Source organism: Pteronotus mesoamericanus, unplaced genomic scaffold, assembly GCF_021234165.1.
Source record: "Pteronotus mesoamericanus isolate MK-2021 breed Mesoamerican mustached bat unplaced genomic scaffold, CSHL_Meso_final scaffold_85, whole genome shotgun sequence".
Classification (NCBI taxonomy): Eukaryota; Metazoa; Chordata; class Mammalia; order Chiroptera; family Mormoopidae; genus Pteronotus; species Pteronotus mesoamericanus.
This window is the reverse complement of record NW_026555329.1, coordinates 25,310,058-25,322,505: the sequence shown is the minus strand read 5'-3', so window position 1 is coordinate 25,322,505 and position 12,448 is coordinate 25,310,058. Positions and strand designations below refer to the sequence as shown.

At 35.7% G+C, this 12,448-nt stretch overlaps 1 pseudogene; it reads left to right on the top strand.

The window, feature by feature from the left end:
- The first annotated feature begins 2,123 nt into the window (after nt 1–2,123).
- On the top strand, nt 2,124–2,378 carry LOC129062955 (cytochrome c oxidase subunit 7B, mitochondrial-like; annotated as a pseudogene).
- Nucleotides 2,379–12,448: the final 10,070 nt, after the last annotated feature.

Genomic DNA, 12,448 nt, shown 5'->3' with positions numbered 1-12,448 from the left:
TATTATGATGATTATACCATGTCTACAGGCCTGAGCTTCAAGTGAAAGTCTCTGTCAAGGACATACATAGTTTAAGGATCAGATCAGTCCATAGTTTTCAATAAAGCTCTGTTTTTCCATGATATATTTTGTAGTTTCTTTGCTCTACTATCATGAAAATATGGATATAAAATATGATGGAACTAAAAAAATGGAAAGTTCTAGGTGTTTCCAAGCCACAGTCCCTGACCTTTAAAGGCTGACTCCTGTCTCCCATTGCTGCCAGCCACTTCTGGTAATGTGTTGCAGCTGCATTTGGTAGTTCCTCAGGGAAATCCAAGCAGCCCCTTTCCAAGTCTTCATTCACACACTTTCATTCAAGCAGCTAATCGGTTGGCCAAAAAGTCGGTTATGGTTTTTCCACAAAAGAGAAGACACATTTTTTGTTTTCACCAATAACTATTGATTTGGATATTTTGAGTATGTCGGCTGTCTCCTGCTATTGGCTTCCAGTGGTAGAGGTGAGGGGTGCTGCTAAACATTTTCCAATGCATGAGACAGCCCCACAGCAAAGAATTACTTGGCCAAAATGCCAATAGTACCAAGAAACTTCTTAAGCCAAATTTCACACCTTCAGTCACAGCACCTTCTTCATACACTGCACAAATCTTTTTTTGCATTTCAGTTGCATTTTTACCTTTCTTGAAATGTAAAAGCATACATAATACACCAAAAAGGTCACGTATTTTCATCCATTTTCAATATTAAAATGGCTGCACAAAAATTCACCAATTTTGATGTTTTTAATGCACACTAATATGACAGCTGTCACAACATGATCTACCAAAATTGTTTCAAATGAAGTTAAAGACAGCTAAACACTACTAGAGCCATCGTACGGAAAAAACATAATGGACTTCTTGGCTAACCCAATAGTTTTCCTTTAAGAAGAGTGCTTCCCCATCATTCTGCATCTTCCATTCCTCCTCCAGCATGTAGTTCTTTCACAAACTTGTATGTGCTCTCCCAATACTCAAGACTTGCATGCCTGTGCAGTCTATCCTATACATATCTGTGGGAAAATAATAATAATAATAATAATCGTTTACTAAGCACTGACCATGTACCAGAAACTGTCCCAAGCACTTGAAAGAGATTAACTTATTCAACCCTAACAAGAAGCCAATGAAATAGATACCATTATTCATATACACATTTTACAGTGGAAGAAGCTTAGGTTTACATTACTTGTCCAAAGTCACATGGTGGATAATCAGAGAACTCAGAACTTGAAAGCAGTCCAACTCTCATAACTATACTCTTAACTGTTAACCTGCACTATAGCATATACTGTAGTATACCACTACACTGCCTTTCCAACTCCCTTGAAATGTTTTCATCCTAGGGCACCATCTTTAAAAACCTACAATACCCCCTACCACCAACTATATGAGATCTAAGAGTGTCCACTTAGCTTTTATGACACATTACCTCCCTCTGTTCATCTTCATCCACCTACTTTCTTTATAGTCTCTCCCTTGACCCAAAATATACATCCAGGTTCATTCCATTTCAGCCAAATTCACCTCTCAGATGATTTGCTCTTTTTTTTTCTGACTCAGTGACTTTCCACATGTAAATCTTTAAATTAATTTACCATTGTCTTCTTCAGTACCTGACTGTGCTACGCAATTTGGACTTCTAAGTCAGAAAAACTTAGATTCAAGAACCATTTCTGTTGTTTTGTTGTGTGAGTTTGAACAAGTTACTTAACTTTTCTGTCCCTCAGTTATCACTTTGGTAAAGAGGTGGTAATAATGGTACAGCAGGTTCTTGGATAACGTCATTTTGTTCGTCATTTAGTTAAAATGTTGATGAGATGCTGTAGAAACTTAACTCTTATCTATGTCACTTAACCTATGGTTAAGTTGGTTTCATTATAAGTCATTTTACATGAAGTTAGAGAACCTATCAATAATGTTAAGTGAGGACTTACTGTACCTTGTAGTGTTATTGCAAGATTAAGTGATTTGTGTATTTAAAAGGCTTGCACATTTATTTAAGGGTTCTTTGCAAGGGTAATTGATATGCAGTTCCAACAAACCAGCAGCTGCTGTTGCTGCAGGTCTGTCTTCAGCTTCACAATGTTCCCATTGGTCAAAAACGTGCCCAATCATTCAAAGCATTCAGCAAATAACAGCAAGGCAGATCAACCAGAATTGGACACCTGATTTCCATGACAAATATGGTAATGCTGTGTTAGCTAACGGAGCTGCTTTCTGTGTTGTTGCATGGGTATATACTGCAACACAAATTGGAATAGAATGGAATCTGGTCCCCATTCCATTCTGCCATCTGGGGTTGGCAGAGTCACCCCAAAGGAATGGAGAGATCAGTAATCATCCCACCTGGTGTAATAATTAATTGTCTCAAAACCAACTCATAATTGATGCCAAGTGAGAGCACTGTGTACCCATTAAAATATGGCATGACTGAAGAAATAAAGTACATTTTAAACCTTCCCCAAAAAAGACTTGTACAGTGCCTGAAACACTCTTCAGTAATCAACAATTGCTATGTATTAGTAACAACAGTCCCGTTTCAAACTATTTTTTGGCCTTCCTTGGCATTCTTCAGCCCTCATGGATGTAGCTACATATATTCTCTATTATGTTCAATAGAATAATAGAGGAAAAAGGCCAGTACCTAAATAATAATTTTAAAAATGAACAAATACAATACCATTTCACACCTTCATTGCCACTTCTCCCAGCACCTGTCACCATGAATATTGCCATAACATCAACACAGGTCTCTCTGCTTCTACCTTTACCCTTCTTTAACAGTCTCTCTCAACTGTCCCCTCTCCAGGGCCTATTGTCAAGAGTTGGTCAAGTCAAATTCTTGACTAACCATTTATCTAACCATTTTCCCCCCTCAGTCAGAGTAAAATCCAAGGTTTTCCCAATCCCTGACATGATCTGGTCCCCTGTTAATGCTGACCTCATCTCCTATTGCTTTTTTCTCATTAATTCTGTTTCAGGCTCATCAGCCTTTTGTTCCTTGAACACACTAGCATGCTCCCAGTTTAGGGCATTTGCACTTAACGTTTCCTCTGCTTGAAACTCTCTTCCCTTTAGTTAGCTGTACTGTGTATCTCATTTGCTTATTTTTTTCAGGTCATTAATGAAGTTTCATGTTCCTAAGTGGTTATGCTCAAACCACTTAGAAACAGAGTCTGGCACATAGTAAATACTCAATAAATAAGTGTGAAGTGAATAAATGGAAAAAAAATGAACGAGCAGGTTGACTTGGGAAGTATCGTCCAGTATAAAATTAGAAAAAGGTTTTTGATTCTAAGATAGAACATTGTTCTATTTTGCATGCTTATTTTAAATTATTTGAACTTATTGGGATATTTCTCCATAAATCTGGGCTTCGGTTCAGTCAATATTTATTCCACAAACATTTACTAAGTGCTTTCCATATACTAAACATTGTGCTAAATTTTAATAGATAACATAAACATTATACTTTGTCTTCAGGGAAAGTGTAGATTATTTTACTTGTAGCAATTTTTTTGCTCCTGATAGACTGAAATCGTGTTTTGTTTATTTGTTTGCATAACAGTTAGTACAGTGCTTTTCCAGTGGTTGAAATTCTATAAATACTCTTGTCAGGCTAGTTGCCATATTTTCTTTGAACCTGCTTGCCACCAAGATAACCTTTTCTGAAACACACCTTTCTACCTCACCTCAGGCAAACGTAATATGGAAAGCTCTATCAAACAACTCAATCTTAAATGTAAGAAGTATTTTCCATATAAATTCCATAAACAAACAAGCGTCCCCCCGAGCATTGAAATATTAAATATTAGCTGTGGAAGGTCCACCAGTGTCATTAGTTCTCTTTATGTTCTAGCCTATTAAACAATGTACAAATGGCTTCCTTTTTAATTTCTGTAAATATGTTGTTAATAAATGTTTATATGTCTTTAATGTGGAATTTTCAGATTTTAAATTCTGCCATCAGTAGAAAAACCCATTACATGTGTTTCTATCCATCAATAAGCATTGACTAAAAATGTGTCATATACAGAGAACAGACTGATGGTTGCCGAAGGGGAGGTTGGGGTAAAGAAGGTGAAGGGATTAAGAAGTACAAATTGGTAGTTATAAAACAGTTATGAGGATATAAAGTACCATATAAGGAATATAGTCAGTAATATTGTAATAACTATGTATGGTGTCAGCTATGTACTAAAAAATATCTAGGGGAACACTTTATAAAGTACATTATTGTCTAACCACTCTGCTGTACACCTGAAATGAATACAAAATCATACTGAAGTTCAACTGTAATTGAAAAAATACAGTTTAAAATATGGTACAAAATAAATAAAAATGTATCATAAAACACATGCAGGCTCTTTGGTTCTATATTCAAATAAATATTCATATCCTGGCTCCCTCAACCCTTTATTATTGTCTCAAGCCACTCTTACAACTTGTCTCATTATGTTTTTCACCGTCTTTGCCTTTTTTCTCCCAAAAGGGGATTTTAATTCTTTAGGTAGATCTTCCCATTCCCCTTTTGTTATAAATCCTGTGTGTTTCTTTCCCTGATTACTCCAGTAATTTATTTCCTCTGTCTCTCCTAGCTCCTCTCTTTAGCCAATCTGAGTGTGAATTAAAGGTTCGATACTCTGAGAAAAGGAATGAGAGTTTACCTTGATGAACTTAATTGACCAGAGTCAGAGGAAGAATATACCTGAGATTTCTGGTCCAAAGTGCAAAGACAAATGACTCACTTGTGGCAACAACAATAAAGGATCTACATGCTCTCCACCCATATAGGTATAATTGGTTGCTGTGTATAAAGGACACGTGACGGTCTTGATGACAAAGAACATTGAATGACTGTACCTGAATTCACGTTGGATTACCTCAGATTGATTATATGCACACATGCACTTTAAAAAAAAACAAAACCTATTTCTCAGTATAATTCTAATATTCTAATCTTTTCTGAATAGGTTATTTTTCTTAACGTCATTAAGCCAACACCACAACATTGAGATGGTAATCAGATGATAATAGATTGACTTAATTTAAGACTTAGCCATGTGTAAGTCAATGGCATTTGAAAGCCTGAATTTTATTCCTCTGTGAACCCTTCTGTCTACACTAGTCAGAAGTGATTTCTAACGCCTCCCCAGTCCTACCGCTCATTATCTGCACTTCTCATTTGGTATTTTTATGATTAATATTTTTAAGATTAGAAATTTCTTTTTATATTTTAACAGTACAGCAACTTACAAAAGTAAATATTTAATAAATGCTTGTTGAAAATATTAAGTGTCAAGAGTCTGATATTAGAGACAACTTTACAGAAGTCAGACTAGCAGGGTAGCTGCCTAAGTTATTATTAAGGTGCTTTGAAAGTTTTACAACTTCTATCAGCCTTAAAACTTCACTACACAATCATACCTCTGAGTAAGTCACTGTCCTCTATTAAAATAAATCTAACATAATAGCACAAGAAGGTTTTTCAAGTCTATTATAGAATTAATGGTAGAACAAACCAGTAAAATCAAGAAAAAGATGAGACTAAAATAGGAGGGTATGAATTCCAACTTTGTACCTTAGCTGAGTGTCTTTGAACAGTTTACTCAGCCTTTCCAAATTTCATTTCCACTTTGTTAAAATAGACATAATAATGGAATCTACCTAGGGATTTCATTAGAAGTAAATCAGGTAAGAATTACAAAGTGTTTGGTATTGAGTAAATAGTATTTTGGCCCAGGAATCCTAATAAAGATGGTCAATGGAATGTTACAGCAGGAATAAAAATTAAGAACTTAACAAAAGCGTAATGACTAGTGTTGAAGGAAAAAGAAAAAACAGGCCTGAAATGGCATCACTTGTGCTAAAAGCCCATGATGCCAAACCTAGACTCAATACCTGATCTAATTGCAATTTCAGCCTCTCCCAGAAACATAATCTTAATCAACCACAACGTTAATCTTGTCAAGCACCAGTAATCTGTCACATAGGCCCTCTCCATCTATCATAGAAAGAAGAGGCAGTCTATGAGGTGAACCCCCCAAAAATGGAATTTACTTATAAAAAATTGTGTATTTATTCTTACATGTTTGAACTTCGGTCACCTTCAAAGTACTCTCCATTTGATGTAATACGCCTCTCAAAATGTTTTTTTCAACTGCTCCAAAACAGTTATTGAACTTGCTGATCTGTATGCTTTTTAGTGCTTCTGCTGTTTTTGTTTCACCTCTGCCACAGGGGAAGAACATTTCCCTTTGAGGGCTTTTTTCATTTAGGAAAACAAAAAAAAGTCGCTTGGGGCAAGATCATGTGAATAGGAAGGGTGGGGCTCTGGGATCATGCTGTCTCTGGTCAAAAACTGCTGAATACTCAGGGCAGTGTGGGCAGGTGCACTCCGAAATCACCCATCATGGAATGGGCAAACATGCTGCGTCTTCAAAAAAAATTCACTGAAGCCAAACGCAGCCTCTCACAACAATGCCAGCTGGTGGACTGATACAGATGGGATCCTAGAACACTCACCTAGTGGGGAAAGCCTGTACTACAAGGGGCCTGCCCTCCAGAAGAGCATTCTGGATTTTTTTGAGTCCCCTCTCATACATAATACAGACCTTTCCTATCTATTCCCCGAAATAAAAGATGTCCTGGCTCCAAAATTGTTCTTTCTCCTCACATCTCTACCCCAGTAGCTCACTTGCCCTACCCTTCTTCCTACAAAATCCTTTCATTTTGAACAACTCCTCAGAGGGCGCTTCTAGTTGCTCAATGGAATGCTGCGTAATTCATCAATCACTGAATAAAGCCAATTAAATCTTCAAATTTACTCGGTTGAATTTTGTTTTTTAATACTAGAACAGGCTACTGATGGGCATGGAAAAGAAATAATGATATGGAAATAATGATAAATAAGTGTTTTAAATAAGCTAAAAAGAACATTAAAATTACCTTGAATAAATTCAAATTTAAAGACAATGACTACCCAAATAGCTATTTATTGCAAATAGCACAATGAGTTGATATTCTTAATACTTAGAGAGCTCATATAAATGGACACAATATTTCAAAGACTAAAATAAAACACACAAAAAAAGACAATACTTTACTGGTGAACGAAGAAGAATATAGTGAAATGTTCACATTAATTACAAAGAAATATAAATTAAAATAGCAGAGACACTTTGAAAAACAAGATTATCAAGTATTCACAAAAGTGAAATAAAGCCCTGGCAAGGTGATTCATTCCGTTGGAGCGTTGTCCCCGTACACAAACAGGTTGAGGTTTTGATCCCCGTCCGGGCACCTGTGGGAGGCAACCAGTGGATGTTTCCCTCTAACATTGATGTTTCTCTCTCTCTCCTTTTCTTTTCCTTTAAAATCAATAAACATATCCTCAGGGGAGGATTTTTTTAAAATGTGAAGTACAATAGGTGGGAAGTGAAAATTATTAAAATGACTAAGGAAACAATGTGGCAATATATACCTTTAATGTTTGCTCAATTCAATTTTAGGAAATCTGTCCTAAAGAAATATTCCAAAGTACAGGGAAAATAAATCAGACAGAAAGGTGTTCATTGCTGCTTTATTTGATAACAGTAAAAAATGAGAAATGATCTAAATACTTAATCACATTTGAATGGCTAAGTAAATTGCGATACATTCACTTCAGGAAAGTATAATACAAAGACTTTCTAATAACATTGGAGAATACCTATGTTAATAAGCAAGGAAGAGGCAGGGAAAATTGTGACAGCATAATATTAACTATATAAAGCAAATTAATTGCTGTAATGCAAGAAAGAAATATATCAAAATGTGAAGAATGGTTTTTTTTATACTTATGCTTACAGATTTATTATAAAGGATACACATCAGATCAGGTATGAGAGGGATGCAGGGCTTCTATGCCCTCTCCAAGGAATCAAGACATATCACTCTTCCAGCATATTGATGTGTTCACCAACCATGAAACTACACTGAGCTTTAGTTTTTATTGAGGTTTCATTATATAAGCATGATTGATTATATCATTGGCCATGTGAATGAACTCAATCTCCAACCCTGAAACTTCTCCCCAGAGTTAGTACTGGCCCAAAGCTTCAACCCTCTAATCATGTAGTTGGACTTCCTGGTCATCAGCCCCATCTTAGAGGCCTACCACAAGTCACCTCATTAGCATAACAAAGACATCACTCATGAAATTCCAAGGCCTTTACAGAGGTGTCCAACCATACAGTTCAGGATGACTATGAATGTGGCCCAACAAAAAATCGTAAATTTACTTAAAACATTATGAAATTTATTTATTTATTTTTTTGGTGATTACATGTCACAATGTATTTAATGTGTGGCCCAAGACAATTCTTCTTCTAATGTGGCCCAGAGACACCAAACGGTTAGACATACCTGCTTTAGGAGCTCCATGCCAGGAATCCTGGACAAAGATGAGATCAATTCTTTATTATAGCACAGTTTGGTTTGAAAGGTTGACTAGAAGTTCAGTAGATAGACAAGAATGGTTTTTTAGTGCTAAAAGTTAGGATTTTTTCCGTTAAATTTCTTTATCCTACAGATATCCTATGTTAAAAGTATATTGTTTTTACAATGGAAAAAATAAAATTTTTATAAGACATGGAGATGGGGATAAGGAAGAGGGTCCAGGATCCTAGTTACAGTTATTCATCTCTTAATGGGATTTGCTCTTTATTACAGAGCAAACATTCAAATTTACTGGAGTCCAAAATTAACTGATGAAAATAAGTAACATTAAGAACTCCTAATATTCTACATTTCTTAGAAAATTATCATATTCCTGAAAATTTTTGTAGCATGCTTCTAAGGAAAGAAAGACAGAGGTAAAAAGAGAGATTATCCTTAAGCAATAAAAACATATACAGTAGGCTGAAATAATTATTCTAGCCTTGGTTTTGCCATCAACTTTCTGTGTAACTTGGGTTTTCGGTTTAATTGCTGCTTCCATAACAACCTCAAAGAATCACCCAGAACATCAAAGGTCTGGACATCTTTTCCCTTTAAACAACTTTATTTCTTCACCTGAGGAAGATAATGAGGTTGGAAGACCAGCTAAGGACTTAGTTGTCATTCTCCTGAAGAGTAGATTTTTATGAGGGTGGGCATCTTGTCTCTCTCTCTCTCTCTCTCTTTTTTTTTTTTTTTTTTGTATGCTGTGCTATCACTATTACAAAGTGGAGCATAGATAATAGGCACAAAATTTCTGTCTGTTAAATAAAGAAATTCTGATTAACAGCATTATTTGACACTTTAAAGCATGTCCATACAAATAAAAAATGGACTTAGCTTGAGCCATTATTTTTTTCTTGATTCTTCTTAACATTTTTATTAAGCACTAACTATGTGGCATGCACTCTGCTAGAGACTGACAATGGGAAGATGAATGGAGACACAGCTCCCCAAGCTGTGTGTGTGTTTTCAGAGATGAAAACTACTGTAATTTTAGTGTACAGGGTGATTGTTTTGTTTTTGACAAACAAAACTGAACTTTTACATTTAAAATGATCACTATCATTTTCGAAGTAAATACATAAGCGAGCTATGAATCAATTTCAAGAGGCCTACCAAGAAATAAAGTAGTTTGAACTTTTTTTGTATTTGTTTTTAGAAAATACCAAAAAATGTTTTCAATGTTCTCAATGGTATTAAATTTTGTCTTTTACTAATAAATTTAAGTTTTAGAAACAAGAAACAAGCTAGCAGCATTTCAGTGAAGAGCATCGGATTTAGCATTTAACAAATTAAATTTAAGTTCTGGTCATTTGACATTGATGAATTTATTCTTTCTACAACTAAAATTCCTCATTTGTAAAATGAGACAATAAATGAAGAGCAGTTAGCTTACTACTTGCATGTATATGTTCTGAACCTTTACTTCTGTTGTTCTTTTTATTATTGTTATTACTAGACTACCGAGTGACTTACTTGAGAGGTTCAGTTAGAAAGAAATATGGTTATAAAGCAATGAGCCCAATTTTCTTGTGCACTTAGTAAATTTGTTTTGAAGGTTATTCCTAAGGGGAAATTTCTTTGAAGTTCAGTATTTATTTGATTGGATCAGTCCTAGTATGTATCTATTTATCATTCTCTTACTTTATAGCCAAAACTTTCACCCTTAGACATCAGCTCTGAGGAATTCCTAACATAATAATATTATCCTAAACGGTTTTGAAATTGCAGAGTTCATAAAAAATGTCATTCCCTTTTTAGTGCTTTTAATTGCTTTATGATTCATTGACTTTGAACTTTCCTGATGTTAAATGAACTCTCTCCTGGGAACAAGGTCAAATAAGTTCAACGAGCCAATGTTCACACACTTTTTCCTTTAAAAAGGTTTGTATTATTTCAAAAGACAAATCTATTTGAAATATACTTCCATATGAAAGGAACTGCACTAATAGACTAACACAGGGGTCCCCGACTACAGGGCCTGAGTCAAACTCTCAACTGAGCTCCATACCCCAATCCCCGTCTTCCACGAAACTGGTTCCTGGTGCCAAAAAGGTTGGGGACCGCTGGACTAATGCATAGTTGGTTAGATTTGCTTTCAAAATTGTTACTTAAATTGGGAATGCTTCATTTTAAATTTGTATTAGGAATTCACTCATTCATCCATTCAATAATATCAATTGAGTACTTCTATTTATGTGCTGTTCCAGATGCTTGGCATACACCCATGAACAAAACAAACAAAACTCACTGCCCAGGTAGAATGTATATTTGGTTGTGGGGATAGTCAGATGACAAAAACACAAAAAATTACGATTTAGTACAGTAAGAGGTGGAAAGTGCTATGAGGAAAACAGCAGAGGAAGGGGACTGGCTGTGCCAGTTAGGGAAAGATTACAGTTTCAGGTAGGATGTTCTCATTTATTCCAGGACAGAATAGAACAGAGGAAAGCTTTGCATGGTGCAATGAAGATCTTGGAAATCCTTGAATATTAATGCTTGTAAAATTATTTCTGTGAAATGGCATTTCTGTAGGGTAATTCTCATGCTCCAGTGTTTCTTTCTAAATTCATAGATATTTAGGCTTGTAAGAGTATTTAGAGGACATTTTATATTGTTCCTTCACTACAACAAGTCTCTGAAATGCTAAGGAATTTGACCAAGGCCACACAATCAGAAAGAGGTTTTCTCACAGTGAGTTTGCTATTCTTACTATCATATCAAGAGAAGATTCCAATGCTGGGGATTTCAGATTGGCTAGTGTGGGGTAATCATTAGGGGGGACAGGTGCAACGATATTCTCAAGCTGTTTTACTTCACCTTTGTGTAAAGTTTCTCTCATCTTGATTCTATTTTCGCTCTTGATCAGTCATACTAACTTGTTTTAATTGCCATTCTTCAGGACCCAGAAGAAGGGCAATAGGTACTACAGTATGTTCTACGTGCCCTAGTAGTATCTGTAGTCCAATTATCTGGGATTCTAAAACTGGCCAGCTGAGGCCCAAGGTTTATTTTATCATGCGATACTTTTAAAAAGGGTGAAATAAATATTTCTCATTACAAATTGCATTTTTGTAATTAATAATAAAATTACCTATTAAAATACCTTAAATGATATTAACACATAGAAAATGAGAAAGTGACATTAACCACAGTAAAGTAAAACAATATTGCAAAACTTTTATTGTGTGACCTTTTCATGAGACACTGATGATTTCCTTTTCTTATCTGTAGTTGGTTTCCCTTGTATTAGTCCTTCCCAGTGAGGTATTCTTTAATTCTGACAACTATCTGCCTATGTTGTCTCTTTTGCTTGACATAGCATGCCATGCCTTGTAGTTGTGTTCCTTCTCATTGGCAAGTCATGCTGCATGGTTCTTTTTTAGGGACTGGCATTTAGTTTGCAGTTAATATTCTTCTATCATTTCTAGCTTTGTTCCTTTTATTTTACTGATAACTATGCATTATAATCATATAGTGCTCATCCAAGCCAAGTATATTATCCATACTACCATTTCATCATATGGCAAAGGCGAGCCTTCTTAGATTATACAGTAAAGTTTTTTCATCCTTCATCTTCTTTGTTACTGTTACAGACAGTAAATGCTAAAGCTCATGCTGTGAGAATTGCCACCTGGGTGGCTCAACACATCTCAATTTGAGGTCTGAACTTTTGATCTTGTTCCCAAATTGGCTTGTCTTTCAGCATGCACATCTAAGTACACAGAACCAGCATTTAGTTTGTGTCAGGAACCTGGGGGGGGCGGGCGGGGGCTTGTGCAAGGAGTCATCCTAGAACCCCTTCTGTCTTACTCTGTGTGTCCAATCAGAATCTATCTCCTTCTTAACAGTGACATTAACCTTGTCTAAACCGCTATGTCCTTTCTCATTTGGCCTGCTACCAGAGCTCCCTAACTAGTTTCTCC